Source organism: Petaurus breviceps, unplaced genomic scaffold (genome assembly GCF_028583685.1).
Source record: "Petaurus breviceps papuanus isolate PSGF00001 unplaced genomic scaffold, PetGlider_PUasm1.0 220, whole genome shotgun sequence".
Lineage (NCBI taxonomy): Eukaryota > Metazoa > Chordata > Mammalia > Diprotodontia > Petauridae > Petaurus > Petaurus breviceps.
The window spans coordinates 13,895,942-13,902,022 of record NW_027185876.1 but is presented as its reverse complement, the minus strand read 5'-3'; positions in this window follow the sequence as shown (position 1 = coordinate 13,902,022).

The window sequence follows — 6,081 nt, the reverse complement described above, 5'->3', positions numbered from 1 at the left end:
CCAGCTAAGCAAATGGTTCATAGAAAATATAAGCTGAATGGAAGAGAAGTGATAAAAGAACTTAGAGTTTGAATTCTATACCCACCCCAAATCCATATTAAGATAATTGGAGGAAAAGCTATGCTGCTTGGATCTAATTGGAGGGGAAATGTTGTAGGGAGCTGATTTGAGGACATGTTGTTGCTGGGAGCTGATTGGAGGAAGAAGACACCTCTGTTGCTGAACAAAACTGACTGGGGGAAAAGGACAGGCTAATTTGCTTTGCCCTTTACTGACAACTATGGCTTTTGTTGTTGTTTTTGTTGTTGAGTCATTCTTCAGTTGTGTCCAACTCTTCATGACCCTACTCTTACCCCTAACCCTAAATGGCTTGCCATTTCCTTCTCTAGCTCATTTCACAGATAAAGAGGCAAACGGGCTTAAGTGACTGGCCCAGGGGCACATAGCTAATAAGTGTCTGAGGCTGGATTTGAATTCATGAAGATGAGATTTCCTGATTCCAAGCCCAATGCTCTGTCTACTGCACTCCCTAGCTGCCCTCACCTTTGGCTTGAGAGGGGAAACTCAGCAGATACTTATCTACCTTGACCTTTACTGTCACCTATGGTTTAATAGTGGGGAGTAAGCCAAGTGAGCTGAACTGAATAGCTACAGATCTCAGACTTAGGGAACTTTTTTGGTGGGGGGGGGCCAAAAGAGCAAATATTACCTTAGATTTAAGTCAAAGAGCAGTTCGAATGGAACATCCAGTGGAGTAGTAGCTCTCTCCAGCAACTAACTGGTGATAGACACTGTTCCTTTAGACCACTGAGTTCAACCCATAAAACAAGGGAATCCCTTCTATAATAACATTTCCAAAAATAGTCACCCATTCTTTGCTAGAAGACTTTCAAGGAGGGGGAATCCATGACTTCCTGAGGCAACCCATTCTACTTCTAGACATCTCTAATTGTTAGAAAATTTTTAATGAAATGGAGTCAAAGTTTGTCTCTTTGCAACTTCTAACCATCTCTCCTGGTTTGATCTTCTGGGTCAAAATAGATCAAGTCTAATCCTCTAAGTTTATTTTGTGATAAAAATAGAGTCGTTATCTAAACTAGGAATAGTCAAAGTAGAGGGGGGAAATATAAATTAATATTTCTAAGGAATACTGATGTAAACATTTTCATTAAACTACTAGCAACTTACCACAAAGATTATATATTCTGATCAGGTTGAAATGCAATGATGGTCAATTTAGGAATGCTGTTAACATTCTATAACATATTAATAACAATAATGATTAAATCATTTGATTATATCAAGATATGCAGAAAAAAAGCTTTCCATGAACTACAACACATATTTCTATTAAAAACACTACAGAATTTAGGAATAAATGGATCTTTCCTTAATACGATAACAATTAAGAGCCAGCATTATATGTAATATAACAATAGCTAGGAAAACTAGCAACAGTCTGGTAGAAATTGGGTTTATACTAACACCAATATAATCTCCAAATGGATACATGACAGGTATAAAATTCACATCATGAACAAATTAAAGACACTAGGAAGAAATTATCTTTCAGATTTATGGAAAAGGCAAGAGTTCATGACAAAACAAGGGATAGAAAGGATAACAAGATAAAATGGATAGTTTTGGTTACATAAAACTTAAGAGATTTTACACAGACAAAAGTAATGAAGCCAAAATGAAAAGAAAGTGTTAACTGAAGGAAATCTTTATAGTGTTTCTCTGATAAAGATCTTAATGTTAAGATACTTAAAGAATTGATTCAAATCTATCAGATAGATAGATAGATAGATGGAGTTTTCAAAGGAAAGAATCCAAGCTATCAAAACCATATGCAAAATGATCAAAACAACTAATAGTAACAAAAATGCAAATTAAAATAACTCTGAAGGTCCATTGCACATGTATGAGATTGGCAAAGTTTGGTTAAAAGGAAAAATCATATGTCAATGCACTTCTGTTGGAACTATAGATTATTCCAACCATTCTGAAAAGCTGTTTGTAGCTATGGCTCCAAAGTTACTTGCTTGATGAGCAGCAGCTGACATGGCTGGTTTGGGGGGCCCCCCCTCCACTGGCTCCCCTTCCCCATGCATGCCTGAATCATGCTCTCTTTAAAAGTATATAAGGAGCCAGCTTTCTTCCTCCCGATGGCCACCCATGTGCCCTGCTGCCATCTTAGAATAAACTGTAAGTCATTTCTCTCCCTTGCCTTTGGTCTCTTCAGTCCTTCCTGAGAATACAACCTAAGGCTGGCCCTTAGATTAGGGGAGTTAGTGGTTGCTTACAGTGTTAGGAGAAGAGACAAACAGTATGTGAAAGGACAAAAGTGATATGTGGCACTGAGTACTGGACCATCATAAACTTTTCTTCTACAAGTTAAATATTTGCATTCAACAAAGGTGGCAGCTCCGAGGCAGGATGACTACCAGAAGACTTACTATCCACAGATTAGATCCCTTCTCTGCTAACTTGGGAGGAAAGCTGAGCCAACACACAGTTGGCAACAGTGGAACAGGAAAGGAGTGGGCAGCTTTTGGAGATGTGGTGTACAGCAGCACATTTACTCATCTGGACCAGAACATTCACAAAATCCAGATTGGTTTCACAAAAATTATGGTGAGAGAAAATAAATAAGTTTATACTATTATATCAATAACTAATTATTAATTTGTGGTCCACACTTTTCCTCTTATTTATGTTAAAACTCAGCTCATAAAAAGGTCAGACAATCTCTGAAGAACATGTCTGAGTGATGAGATTTGCTACTAGCAATCCAAAGTACTTCTGCAATGCCCTCAAGGCTATTTATGGGCCACAGCCATATAGTGCATCTCAGCTACTCAGTGCTAATGGAGCCACATTGATTAGTGATAAGGACATGATCCTGAAGAGATGGGCTCAACACTTTCACAGTATTCTCAACAGACCATGATCAATCAATGCTGAAACCATTGATCTATATACCTCAGGTTGAAGCCAAACTTCTAACTGAATAAGTTTTGAATGACATAGATACAAAAGGTCCCTGTATACACCAAAATATTTATAGCAGAACTTTTTATGATAGCAAAGAATTGGAAGCAAAGTAGATGTTCACCAACTGGGGAATGACTGAAAAAATTGTACTATATGCAAGTATGGACTATTACTGTCCTGTAAGAAATTATGTATGTGACAAATACAGAGAAACATGGGACAAAAATCTACATTAACTCATGATAGAGTGAAATAAGCAGAGCCAAGAAAACAATATACACGATGTCTACAGCAATGTAAATGTAAGGAATAAAACCAAAAAACAAATAGAACAAAATTATAAAGATCAAGCAGAATTTGTAATGAAAAAAAAGAGAGAGAGGGAGATGAGAAGACACCCCCTTACCTGCCCCTTCAGAGGTGATAGGTACACAGGCATTATAAATGTTTTCAGACTTTTTCATTGTATCAATCAGTTTTGCTAACTATTTTTTTCTCTCTACATATACTCTTTGTTATATAGGATGGTTTTCTGGAGGGGGAAGTGAAGTCTGGGATAACTGATGTAAGAAACAGAAAATATCAATAAAAATTAATTTTTTAAGGAGTATGTAGTTTATAATCTTATCAGAATTTTTTAAACATGACTAGAGGACAGTAAAATACAGGGCCAGAATGTTTGGGACTGTCTGTAAATTGCCTGTAAAGGGTATATGAAAAGAATAGCAAGGTAAATATTGACTTCTATGTTTTCATTTGTTATAGGGAGCATAATAGAAATTGTTATTTTAAAAAAAGACTGGTTAGAGGAAGAGTTAGGGTAGGTTCAGATAAGAACTAGATTAACTGTAATATGAGGGATGATAATGCACTCAGTAGTTTTAAAAAAGCTATGAGGACTTTTCTCCAATTCCCTTCCCAGCACTTGTTTGGTTGCGGATTTCATAACATTCTAGAGATCCCTAGTGATTGAGACTGACCAGCAATGGGTAGACAAAAGAAAGAAGTCAGAGATGACAATAGATTCAGGAAAAGATGGTGTATTTTGACTAAACTGATTCTTTAAAATGATGAAATTTTAAAATTAGGACAACTATCCTATATATTTTATTGATATCTTTTGTCTTTATATTCAGTTATTTCCCACCTGCCCTCTTTTGTAACAAAGAAAATCAGTTAGGGGCAGCCAGGTAACACAGTTAGTAAGAGCACCGGCTCCAGTGTTGGGATGACCTGGGATCGAATCTGGGCTCAGATACTTAACACCATACCCAGAAATAACTGGCCATGTAACCTTGAGCAAGTTACTTAACCCCAATTGCTTTAAAAAAAAAATCAGTTAAATAAAAATAAAACCTCATCTGACGATGTATACCAGTGATATAAAACACAAATAGAAACTGGCCACTAAATTATAATAAGGTTCCCTGCAACCTCATATTGACATAGTGAACCACGTATTAACTCTATCCTATTGCAGTTTAATTTATTTTGTTAAGTATTTGCCAATTGGATTTTAATTTGGTTGAGGTTGCACTTAGGAGTGTTGTTGGTCCAGTGTTTAACATCTCTGTTGTATTCCTTTAGCTGTCCTCATAAGCCTCCATTTCTCCACCATCAAAGGGGAGATTGGACAATGACCTCTGGGGAAACCACATGGCAAAGTGGATAGATGGGTGGCCTTGGATTCAAGGAAATCTGGGTTCAAGCCTTGTGTCTTAACAGATACTAACTATTAACCCTGGGGAAGTCACTTAACTTCCTAGTGGTCAAGCAGCTCTCTAAGACTATAGGAATAAATTGTTGATCTAGATGTATTAAAGGCATTTTCAAACTGGGAATTCTCTGAACTGATGAAATCCAATGCCTAAATACTTTCAGTTCTCCTGGCTTCCTCCTTCTTCTTCACAAAAAGGACTCTTAGGCAAAGAGTGATTGTCGTGAGCTCTGATTGATTGAAAATGGGGGAAAGTCCTCCATGTGAAGCAGGTAGAACAAAGAGATAAGCAAGCAGTACATATTGTTTTTCTTTCTATGTCTGTTTATGGGAAAGCTTAATCTTAAGAGTCATATAGGTAGATAGGTGGTGTTTACAGATTAGTTGAAAACTGCTTTTTTGTAAAGGAATTTGACCTTATGAGGATATTGGATATAACATGGGCTGACACAGAAAAAGGTGGGGGTTTACTAAAGGGGTGAGGCAGGGGAAATTATGAAAGAATATCTGGGTATGGTTGGGGGATGTTGTTAAATGGCACATGAATTAAAGGAAGAATTTGTGCAAGGAAGAATAAAACTGAATTAGGTTTGCACTGACTTTCTTCTGGCAAGCAGAGAATGAAGTTACATTAAAATGATGAATAACGAAATGCCCAAATTATGTCCCTGGAAGGCTATAAGTATAAGAGCAGGGGTCAGCTAGAACGAACAATTCCACTTTCTTATTTAATTGAGGAATCATGGGTTATCCTTTTGCCATGTCACTGAATTTTTTCATTTGGGTCCATTCTCCTCATTGACAATGCATGTGTTGTGTCCCCAAGCTTTCTGGCTGCTGTTTTGCACCAACTAATCGGCTATTCCTTCTCAGTAAATACCTTGTCTAAAAAGGCAAATTAGAGCTTGCTGGCTAATTGTTCAGAGGGTCTCATAAGCAATTGAACTAGAAACCCAGCCCCTCAGTGTGACTCTTAGAGCCCTGAGAACAGTAGTAGTCAGCCATGATTTGGGGACCCTGAACCTTAAACTCTAAAGTAAGTTGGAGGAGTAGACCCAGAGTTGCCACATATAAATGCCTTTTTTTTTTTAAATGATCCAGATTAGCTAGTACCAGCCAAGCTTTCTAAAGGCTATTTTCCCCCTCTAGTATTTTTATTATTTTGTGGGGAGATACTGTTCATAATCTTTCATCATTTCTCTCCATAACTGTTTGCATATTATTTGAGACTCTAGTGTTGTGCTTGACTTCTCCACTTGACGAGGAGATCAAGTATTTGCTTAATCAAATGGTTTCTTGGTCCTTTTAGACTCTTCACTGTAGTGACTGTTTTACATTGGTGAAACTTTTCTGAGAAATTAGAGTAA